The sequence below is a fragment of the Struthio camelus genome, chromosome 29, assembly GCF_040807025.1.
Source record: "Struthio camelus isolate bStrCam1 chromosome 29, bStrCam1.hap1, whole genome shotgun sequence".
Classification (NCBI taxonomy): domain Eukaryota; kingdom Metazoa; phylum Chordata; class Aves; order Struthioniformes; family Struthionidae; genus Struthio; species Struthio camelus.
Window position 1 is genome coordinate 1037675 of NC_090970.1, and position 11979 is coordinate 1049653.

Below are 11979 nucleotides of genomic sequence, written 5' to 3' on the forward strand. Positions count from 1 at the left end.
GCCTGAGCTCTGCTTTGTGATGGCTGTGTTTGCCCTGAGGAGCAGGGGCCTCTGCCCGAGGGCTCCAGAGCAGCCAGCCCTGACCTACAGCACTGCGTAGATGGGAGACACGGGGACTAAACTTTTATACTCCCACTTCTAGTCAGATGTAATCCACTAATAATGTTGAAGGGATTTTCAGCATCTTCACGGCTAGTTCTAAAAAAAAGGATTCATTAATAGTGTTAAGGTTTTCCTCCGCCTTCTTGCTGCAGAGTGACCAGCCGTGATATCTGAGAGGCCAAAGGATTCACCCTGGCTTTAGTGCAGGGAGAGGAGAGCTGGCCTGGTCCTCTGCCTTGTTCCCAGCTGCCCGGGGCTCGCCCCTCAGAGGTGGAGGACAGTTGCTCTCGTGTTACCCTAAAAAGAAATGACAGTGCAGAGAGCAGAGGAATCCCCTCCCAAAGTGCACACCAGCGCTCTTTCTGAGGGTAAGCGAGGCAGGTCTCAGCCCTGCCCTTCCAGCCAGGGACACATCGGGCTCCTTCCCACTGCCCACATCCACACGCCCAGCAGCACCTCCGTGGCCCCAGTATCTAGGCAGCTTCTCCATGGGGCACCTGGCTGTAATGGGAGAGCTGTGCCCTTCTGGAGGGCAGCTTGCAGCCCAGCCACACACCCCAGGGAAGCAGCTGGATGTCCTGAGGATGGGGGGTGCTGAAGAGAGAGTTGGCTCATTCCCAGCCCTCTGCATTGCCCACAGCCCCACAGGTTAGAGGGGCACTTGGGCACCCTGGTGTCAAGGACACCTCTGCGTGGTAGGACTTGCAGGGTCAGTGTCTGAAGTGCATCAGAAACCCCCTGCCCAGAGAGTCCAAGGGGAAGGACAAGGGCAGCAGGGACATGTGGGAAACACAGAGCAGTATCAGGATATTTGTGCTGAGGGAGGCAGGGGCAGGGAGGGAGAGAGGGGCACTCAGGAGTGTCGCCTCTCCTGGATGTCTGGCTGATGAGGAAAATGCTCCTGCCCTGGACCTCAGAGCCTTGAGAGCAGAGGGCTGTGCTGGGTGGGAGAGGAGAGGAGGCTTTGGAGCTGTTTCCTCTCACACCTTGCCCATGACTCTGCTGCCTGGAGCCGTCCCTGCAGGGAGCTCTTTCTCTGGCCCCACGTCTCTCCCCCGACAGCACAAGACTCATTGGAAGCTCCTTCCCTTTCATGCATGCCCTGCTTTGACCTTCCTTTTGGAAAGTCCCCTCCAAAAAAAGTCCTGTGAATGAGCTACAGCTGAGAGCAGCCCTGACCCACCCAGCACCCACTCAGTGGGACAATGAACCTGCCCTGCTGGGGTGTACCTCCTCCCACCCAGACCTTCTCCCTGCAGCACCACAGGTTGCTGCCCAGGCAGGCTGAGTGCTGACCCACCCAGGCAGCAGAGTCACTGCCCTGGGCACACAACACCCCGTGGTGGCAGGGACACTGCACCTGGGACTATACCCCAGCTTCACACCCCTGCACCAGCCCCGGCACAAGGAAGCAGCACGCCCTGTCCCGGGGACAGTGGGGCAGGACATCCCTGCTCTGAAGCCTCTCTCCCTCTTCTGCCCTGGAGGAGCCGGGAGAGCGATCCTCAAAACCCTATTGCCCTGCAGCCAGACACTCACCATGCAAAGGGCTGGGAAGATGTCTCCCACAAGGAGCTCTCCTCTCTCCTCCCACTCCACACTGCCCTTCCACTTCTCTCTGCCTTCTCGCAGCTCCTCTCAGCAGCAGCAGGCAGTGCCCGGAGCCCTGCTGCTCTTGGCAGAGGAGCTGCTCCTGCACACAGCTGGGCACATGGGCACTGCTGCCACGGTGCCACCAGCTCCCTCTCTCCCAGGAGCCTGGCCCCACTCAGGAGCAGAGACACAGCTGCAGGCATGACTTTCTCTGTTGGGCTCCCTCCTCCTGGGAAATATCCACTGAGGTAAACTAAAATAAGCGTCCTCTGCTAAGGAGTGGACAGAGACCGATTCCAACATTGCAGTTTATTTCATCAGAGGATAACTCTCTATGGTGGAAATGTCCCAACCTTGGAGGTCCCCATTGCCTTCTCTTACCTAGGCAGGACACCTAGAAGGGGACCGGAGGGGAGTTCATTTACTCATGGTTCAGGTTTTCATTCAGATGATGTGGGCATCACATGCTGGTTTGGAAGCCCCTGAGCGGGAGTGGGATTCAGATCCCTCCCATGAATTCCACAAACAAACAGGAGGTGAGATTCCCCTTGCCCAACCTGATGTGTGCCCAACAGAGATGTTTGCATGCAAGATGCTTGTCTAAGCTCCTGTTATAATCCCTGGAGGTGGAGGGTGGGAGTCAGTGGCCTACACACAAACACCTGGTGACATTGGAAGAGACAGAGGTGGTCCAAGGTTTGTGCCAGTGTCTGCTTGTTCTGATGGAGCAGGTGGGAGATTGCATATCACTAGAGCATCAGGTGGGGGCCACCTGGGGAATGTCCTGGGCCGTCTGAAATGACCCCTAGGTGCCTACTACAGCAAGAGCTCCACTCACAAGGAAGTTGAGATATATGAAGTTCCCAATGTTACCAACAGCTCATGTCATTCAGTGCCGACACTTGATTTCATGACCTAGGAATAGCCTCACAGGGCCATGTCGGATGCTTGGGGTGTGCAGCACAACTGCATGCTTCTAGCACATATACCATGGCACCTCCAGGGAAACCATGGCCCCTTTTTAGTGCTTCCTGGACAAGTGCCCCAGGGCATCTCAACTTTCCTACCTGTGTCCAGACAATGGAATCCCACCACAACCCTTAGGCCAAATGCATCCTATCTACATCCACATGTGCTCCATAAATGGGAGGCAAATCACCTCGAGGTCTCCCCTCTAGTGTCTGCACTCTCCAACCCTTCTGGCTCTCCTGTCCCTGAACCTCTTCTCACCCTTCCACATGATATGAACAGCCACTGGGCTAGTGATGTCCTCAGGGTGGCTGGATCACAGGCTGCCCAGGCCCAGGGACTTCTTTAGTGGCACCTTCTCCTTCCTGGAGATCGCTTCACCACTGTCACAGGCCCCCAAGGTGCTGCAGAGGCAGCTCAGGCAGCTAATCCCTCTCCTGCCATTCCTGCACAGCTCAGCTCTGTTAATCCCTGGCCTTGGGCACTGCAGGGTTTGCTCTGTTAGTGGGAACCTCCTTCCACCATCACATTGCCACCTGCTATCCATGCCAGCATGTCACCCCTTGCAGTCAAAGCCTTTGCCTACAGAAGCTCCTTGGGAACATGTTTCCCTGTGACAAATCTTCTGTCCGTGCCACAGCTGAGGTGCTGAACTCCAAATACATGCAGACATATGCAGCCTGGGGCACAGCCAGGAGCAAACGGAGATGCCCAAGCTGTCACAGCATTGCCACATGCTTGGACTAACTGAGATGGGGTGGGGTCACTCGCATGACTGGAGTCCTTCAATGGCAGAGTACAAGGTTTTCAGGAAACTCCACCAGGGAAGATGAGGAGGAGGAGGAGGCCCTGTGTGGGAAGGGCACATTGCACAGCATCGTGTCCAGGTGGGTTTTGAATCTCTCCAGGCAAGGAGACTCCACACCCTCTCTGGGCAACCTCTGCCAGGGCTCTGTCACTCTCACAGGCAAGAAGGTTTCCCTCAGATTCAGGTGGAACTTCCCCTCATGACACAACTCGTCCACAACAGCACACCTGCTGCAGGAGAGCTGACTGCCAGCCCAGGCCTCACCAAGAGGCCCCAAGCACCCCCTGCACCCTCACCCCTGCAGAGCTGCATCTGCTGGCAGAGGGTCTCTCTGCGTCCAAGCTTCTGACACAGCTGAGGCAGCGACTCCAACAGCTACTGGGAAATGTCCTCTCCAACATGACATGACCATATCTGAGCAAGTATACACTGCTAGGATTGGAAACAAAGGTGCCTTCTTGCACCCTGCTGTGCAGACTGCAGCCTCTCTTCACTACACTCCAGGAGCTGCACTCCAGGCCTGGCTCTTCTATAGGCCTCTGTCTAGCACTGACTCACAGGGTGCTTGACCCACTCTAATCAAGGAGCAAAGGCCCCAACTCCCTCTCCTCAGGGGCAACCAACAGAGCTCCTTAGCGGCAGCTCCACCTAGCTAGAGCTGCTCCCAGGAGAAGTTAAGGCCTCCTGTAGTTGTCCTTGCCTAGCTCTCCATGCCTGTTAGCAGCAATCACCCTCTAGTTCCTCGGGGTCCCTAGAAAGTACCCCCCGCCCTACAACTTCCAACAAGGTCCTCAGAAGTTCTAAGCAGAGCCCACACACTGCTGCACCAGCTGCTGCCTCTGCTTGCTGCCTCTGTTCTCTGTGATCTGGCCTCCTTTTGGCAGGGACTTGGAAAGCCACCTCTCTGACAGTCTTCAAGGGGGATGGAGCCTCCCTTCTGCAAGAGTCACCCTGAGAGTACTCAGAGACAAGGAAGGCTGGTTGTAGGGATGTTGTCAAACTCCAGCAGCTGCACAGCTGGGAGCTGGTCACCTCACACACTTCTGAATGAGCCAAGGTGCAGGTCCTGAGGCATTGCACTGCCTTCCAGGCTCTGCACCGGAGCCTGGACAGCAGCCCTGCAGTGTGTGGGCAAGTCCTGAGAAGCCTAGCAGAAAAACTGTGGGAGATCCAGGGCACTAGGTCCTGTACAGCCCACCGCGAAAGCCAGGGTGCTGGGGCAGGGGGAACCAGGGTGCCAGGGACTGTAGCCAGGGGAGAAGCAAGAAGCACTGCCCTGAGGTGATGCTGAAAAGCCCAAGGACCAGCTGAGCTCCAGAGATGGGAAATGGCTTTCCCCAGGCTCAGCCTGGGCAACATTCACGGGAAATCAGAACACTGCCCCAAATTTGCTCCCCAGCCTTGCCCATGGTTATGGAACATGGGAAGCACCAGGGTCCCACGTAAAGCCCTCTGGATGATGCGTGTTAAGGGCCTAGTTGCTCTTTTCTGGCATCTCATCTCTCTCCTAAGCACCGCAGACTGAGAAACCTTGCTGAGGCCTTTTCAAAACAAAGAGCCTGCTTTGGTGCCTGAAGGAGGAAGGCTGCGTCCTGTCCCATCCTGTCCTACATCCTCCTTTGACAAGAAGAGTGACCCACGGGAGAAACCTGTCTTGAGGCTCGCCAAAGCATCGCAGCCCATGGCCACCCTTTGTGCTGTTTTACCTCACATGATTTTGATCCCATCTTTAACAACTGTAAAGCCCCAAACATACCCCCAAAACCCAGCTTCCCGCACAGGTCTGCCTGGTTGGTGCAAGGGCACAGAAGTGACCTCTGCCGTGACCCATCTTAGATTTTTCACAGCCTTTGTCACCATCTGGTCACATTCCTGAGTTATCAGCCAGTTTTGGAAACTAACTGGGGATGTAGGCGGGTTACTGCTTTCCAGGACGTGAGGGGAAGTCTCTCTGCTCTCTCCCTGGCTGTGCCATCTCCATGGTAGTGACCTACTGAGCCCAGAGATGACACACGCTGAGGTCACAGGGGGATGTGCCACATCACAGAGAGGTCTCTCCCCGGTGCCATGGGAGAGCCCTCACTTCCCTGCAAGGCCAGGGCACGGCTCACACACTCCCCACTGCTGCCCTTCAGAGCTACTCCCCAGCAAGGAGGGAGGACAGGAGGCAGTGGGGCTGCACTGTGGGGCTCCTCACCAACAGGCACAAGAGCAGGGACACATTGGAGAGGAACTGTGGGGGAAGCGAGTCCTTTTTCCCTGGAGGGAGAGGTGAGCTGAAGGAAAGGGGCCAAACGAGATGGAGACTGCTGGACCAAGAACATTAGCCCAGACCACGGATACTAGCTTTCCAGTGCTCCTGCAGCTCTCCACCAAGGGTAAGGGATTGAGGAACTCCTTCCTGCGGTGTCGCACAGAGACTGTGAAATGCAAAAACAGTTGTGGGACCTGGGCTGTGGGGGTGTCTGGACAGGGCTGGGGGCGGCCACAAGAGCCCTGCTGGAGGGTCCCGTCTGGCTCAGGGCACAATGGGGCAGGCAGGAGTGCTGGGTCCTGGGGCTGGGGCTGTCCTGAGCCCTGAGGCTCCTGTGGGGCTGGCTCCATCCCCTCCTGGTAGGGTGGGGCGGTCAATCCAGGTGCAGGTGTCTCTGGGAGAGGGAGATCCCCATTGGGATCTGGCTCTGGCAGGAAAGGGGTCCTGTGTCCCCGAGGCTGCAATGTCCAGCAGATCCCAGGGGGATCTCAAGAGCCTGCTGGAAATGTCCACAGAGGACATGAAACCTTCCCCTTGTAATAACCCTCAGCATGGCACCTGACCCACCACCAACGATGGTGGGAGGAAGGAGCTGCCTGCTGGGTCATGTGTCTGCAATGTTGCCATGGCATCGCCCCCAGTGCTGCCCTGCTACTGGCTGACAAGAGGAGGAGGTTTGGGTTGGGCTGACTGATGTCTCTATCAGCCCATCACAGTCCAGCATGTGGGTTAAAGACACTTATAAGTGCAGCGGGAGCAAAGCAGGAGAGCAGGAGTGGGAGTGAGTGGGTGTGTAGGTGTGTTCCCATGCTGGCCCTGGCCCTGGCCCTGGCCCCGGGACAGGGGCAGTGGTGCTGGCAGCAAGGTTCCTTTCCTCCAGGAGCTACCAGCGGAGTTAGGACCACGGGACAGAGTGCCCTGGGCCCCAGGCGAACTGCCCTGCAAGCCAGACATGCTGGCTGGACATGAGCAGCTGCGCCGGGGCAGCGCAGTAGGGCTGGGTGAGCTTTGTCTGCAAGATGGGAATGCTCTTTCTGCCCTTGGATTGGTGAAGGTGGGAAGGGAGCAGGAGCAGAGGTGGGAGTGGATGTTCAGAGGAAGTGCTTGTTGCTGCCTCTTGGAGGACTAGAAGGAAACAGAAGGCCTGGAGAGTGGGCCTGGGTGTGATTTGGGTCCTTGGTGGAGGGTGTCCTGGCTGCTGGCCTGTGTAGTGGTGTGGCCTGTGTGTGCCTGCTGCAGAGGGGCGTGCTGGCTGTCCACGCTGTGTGAGGGGAGGGGTGGGGGTGAGGTGTGTGCCAGTGGGGGGTGGCGTGTGATGGGGAGAGGCGGTGGCCCCAGGGTGTTGGTTCTGGGTGCGGGAGGAGACGTGTGGAGAGAGCAGTGGTGTGCGTGGGGAGTGCCATGAGGCTGGGGAGGTGGGGAGCGCTGCGAGGTGAGCAGGTGCCTTGGCTGCTGGGGCCCCGGCTGCCCTGGTGGCCCCATGAGCCAGGCACGCTGGCAGCCGGCTGCCTTCTGCCCGCTCAGCTTCACGCCTGGAGTTTCCTCTGCTCTTGCCAGGCTCTGCAGCCAGATATCCCACACAGACTGTGAGATACATATAAACATGCAGCTGAGAGTATTTGGAGTGGAAGAGGTCATCTTTCAGAAAGGGTTCCTTGCTGGAGATTCTTGAATTTAACACCTCTGAGATCTGTCCAACACGTTTTATTTTACGCTAGAGGCGTAAGCAGTTGCCTCTCTCCCCTAGTAGCAAAGGCTACGTGGGGGTAGTACCTAAGTGGGGTACATCGTTGGTGCAGACACTGTTTTCTTCTCATGTGGCAGGACCCCAGAAACTCTTTGCTTATAGTGCAGTAGTATCCCCCAATCAGCCCTTAATTAACTATCCAATTAACCTCCCTCCAACCCAGTGAAATATGGCAGGTGAGGGGAGAGGGTCTTCATTTCATCTTGCCAAAGGCCTCACTGCTTCGGGGCTCTCTGCTGCACCTTGCACCCTGCCCTGGGCTCTGAAACCAGATATCCAGAGGCGGACATCCAGCAGGAGGCCACAGAGAGCAGTTCAGATCATGTGGGACTTTCTTCACCCACACAGTTCACAAGGAAATGGTCTCTCCACAGTGCAGCACTCAGAGGTGCTCTTTCCAGTGGCGGTGCCACAGTCATTGGCCCATTTGAAATGGGCCAAATAAGGGAAACTTCCAGAGACCAAGTATTTCTTCAGGCAGTAATTTGGCCTTTAAAACCACTTCTCCCAGAGGTGCCTGCTGCAGGGAGTAGTAATCTCAGCTGCCCAGAGCTCACTTTCTGTGCTGAAGACTAAGCAAATGAGCCCATTGCTTTTGGACTGGGAGAAACATCAGCTGATGCTCAGGCACTTTCCTGCAAGTCAGCAGGAAACACTTCCTGGGTCAGAGCTGAGAATCAGCGTGCCAAGCTGGAGTTGTTTGATGCAAATAACCGCCTCAGAATTAGGTTCCTCCCCTTTCCACATGCTCCTCTCTGCCCTAAGGGGGTCGTTTGGGAGCTGACCCTTCAGGTGTCCAAGTGAGCACATTTGGCAGAGTGTCACTGAGCTGGTCACTGAGGCCTGCAGTTTCGGGAGCTCTTGCCAGGATCTCCAACTGGAAAGCTGACTCAATCCCAGTGTGTCTCCTTTCTGGTACAGAGAGAGAAGAAACCCACATAGGTGAATCATCATGTCCAACAGGAAGGGGAAAGGCCAGCAGGTGGCACAGAGCTTGGAAGGTGATTGTGAGGTTGTTTCTGCCTCCCCATCTGATGGGCCAGTATCTGATGAGTAGCAGACCAGCTAGCAGGCCCACCTCCTGCTGACACAGAGCCTGCAGGCCCAGAGCCCTCACCCTGCTGCCAGCGCTCTCCCCAAGGCAGCCCAGGAAGCCATGGACTGCCTTCGTCCTGAGGACGTGTTGCTGGCTTATGCTGCTGCATGCTGCCTCCCTGGACCCCCCCAGGCCCTTCTCAGCCAAGCTGCTTTCCAGCCGATCGGCACTCAGCATGTCCTGGTGCAAGACATTGCATTTCCTTTTGTGGACCTTCCTGACATTCCTCTCTGCCCATTTCTCCAGCCTGTCACAATCCCTCTGAATGGCAGTGCAATCAGAAACTTGCAGGCCCTTAGGAGGCACAGGCCCATGCAGGTGACTGTGTGGTCCCTTCTGTGTCTGTAGGTGATGGGCTCATGGGTGGGAAACTGTGAGGTGACTTGTGTCTCAGTACCTGATAGGTCACTTGCAGGCCGATGGCTTGGATGCTGATTGTGATGACGTTCCTGCCTGAGTACCTGTTGGGATAGCAGCAGGCACATGGCTGAAAGACTCACTACAGGCAGGCGGGCTTGGAGGAGGACTGTGAGGTTACTGGTAAAGGGTCAGCTGGTAGGCCAAAAGTCTTAACAGGTGGGGACATTGTGGTGAGAGCCATTGTTTCTCAGAAGCTCCTTGGATGGTAGGAGGCACATGGCCGTAAAGTTGAAAGTCAGGTCACTCCTGTCTCTGCCAGTGATGGGCAAGGAGAAGGCACATGGGAGGGACCTCACAATCAACGCTGCAGCCATGTCCCCTTTGCCTGCCTCTCCCCATCCTGTAAAGGAAGCGACCTCACTATCAACACCACAGCTGTGTCACCTCTGCCTTCCTGTTCCACTCCCCTCTTCTGACCTCTGCCTTCCCCCTTCCACTTCTCCTCCTCTCTCCCAGCCATCGCCCCTTTACTGGCACCTCCCTCTCCCCTGTCCCCATGGGATTACACACACATGTGGTGGGTAGTTCACATGGCAAGATGAAAGTGGGCTCCTGGGGAAGGCAGGCTGGGACAGTGAGGAGGTGGAGATGTGCTATGTGCAAAAGGGTGGCCAGAGTGCACAGAGCTTTGCCCTAGAGATGGTGACGAGCCAGTCCAAAGCACTGCACAAATGGACCCTAAGGCAGGTGGAAAATGGGCTGGACCACTGGGCCAAAATGCTGTGACCAGTGGCACAAGGTCCAACTGGTGGCTGATTATGTGCAGCATCCCTCAGGGATCACCATTTTAGGCAGCACTGTTTAATGTCTTCGTTAACATCCTGGACATTAGGATGGAGCGCACTCTCCGTGTGTTTGTGGACTAGGTGCAACTGGGGCAAGCCTCTGAGCAACCTGCTCTAGTTCTCTTGGAGTGAGTGGGGGATGGTATTAGATGACGTCCAGAGGTCTCGTCCACCCTAAGTGCTGGGATTCAGTAAATCATTCCCTGAAGAGCTCTGGCAAGACAGAACAGTGAGAGGAAGCAGAAAGGACAGGGAGGCAGAAGAAGGCAGAGGAAATAGGTCCCTCTAAATAAAGTAGTTGCTCAGAACATAGTTTCTGCATTCAGAGTGGTGGTAGAAAAGGTATTGGGCTGAATAACTGGACACAAATATCTATACTCCACTAGAAGGAGGAAATACTGCACTGCATGCACTTGGTGCTGCTAAAAAGAAAGAGAGAAAGACAAGATTCATTAGAACTGGTAAAACATACTTGACCTTCTGGAAATGGCTATGTGCCAGTTTGGGCACAGAGTAATTTTTTGGATAGGTTTGAAGTTACAGCTACACATTTTGATTCAGGCCTTTATTTGTTTGCCCACATATGGAGGCTGCTGCTGCCTGAGATGCCCTGGGGTCACTGAGTTCCCATGACTAGAAAGGGAAGGGCAGACACCTGGGTTAGGCAGAGACATCTGCCCTGGAGGGGTCAGGCATGGGGTGAGATCAGTCTCAGCCCTGTTGTCACCTCAGATGGGGTCGCACTTCATTGACGGTGCAGGGAAGGAGAAGGGAGTGTGGCTAGACTCATTGGGACACCTGTAAGGCGTCACTGTGACACAGGTATGTGGAGATTTGTGCAGATGTGGCCTTCCAAGAATACAGCGTTTTCTTGAAGCTGGTCAGCCTGCTTTCCTCTATCACTCAAGAGAGCTTGGCATGTCAGAGGGTGACTCGCTCTGTGCAAAGAGTGAGGGGTGGCAGGGACAGTTGTGGTCAGGGGGAGGTTTTATGAGCACTGGGCTCTGTGTGAGACAAAAAGTTCTTTTTTAATGGTGTGGGCCTGATTATAAGAGAACTGTTAGGAAAATTACATGAAAAATGAAACAAGAAAGAAATTAAGAACAAGATTTAAAGCAAAGAAATATTTTGTTATACTTTCCAGCTTCAAATTTTGTCTGTGTGTGTGTTCTTATTGTCTTTCTTAATTTCTTTTTCTTTTTAATTTAGTGATCTGTTAGTATGATTTAGTGGTCTTATAATTTTTTATTATTATTATTATTTAAGGAAAGATTTTCCGAACTGGGGTAGGATGCTGTCACAGGGTCACGGACACCTGGTGCCATTGCAGGTGCCCGAGTCCCCTCTGCCCAGCCTCCCTCTGCAGCTCCGAGGGGCTTTGGTTTCCCACAGGTCCCCTGGGAGAGCTGCCAGGTCCGTGAAGGTATCTCAGAGTCACTGGGGCCTCTCCAAGCACCACTGGATGCTTCTGGTTCGACACCTGAGCTCTGCCTGGAAAGGGGAAGACTTGGTTTTGACGTTTCAAAAATATGAACACGCTTTCATCAGCTGAAATGATTGAATAATTTTAATGTCAATGATTTCGTATGATGAAATAGTGGAAATCTTCAGGAAGGATATTAATCTCAGGAGAAGAAATACTGATCTGTCCTCGACCTTATGTTTCCACTGCTCGGTGTATTAGGCTGTGGATGTCATCTCAGTCATCTCCCACATGTTTCCACATGTCCTGCCTACATTGATCACTTCTGAGGTCAACTTTGCATCAGACGATCTGGGCTTATGCCCTTCCCATAGTTTCCCAGTTTTCCTCCTCCCCTTCCTCTGTATCATTCAGGCACCTCTCAACTCCCTAGTTGCTGCTCTGAGCTTCAGGGAGTCTGAAGCTTGTCTCGTCTTTCAGCACTCTCATTGTCTCTTCAACCAACTCCTTCACTGTGTTTCTATCTAGCCTCCCCCATCTATTTGTCAAGAACATGTCAAGGAAGGCTATTCCTTGCACACTGTGCACCTCCCTGGAGGCAACTTGCCCTTGACATACACTTGAGGATTGGATGTTATTTCTTAGGACACTGCATCATGTTTATATTGGTCTGATCAGAATTGAGACAAATCCTTCTGTGTCTGTTTGCAGCTGATTTTCTAAGGAAAGCAGGTGGGAATTGGTGCCCAGGAGCTGTAACATTCAGCTACAGGCTTGAGTGG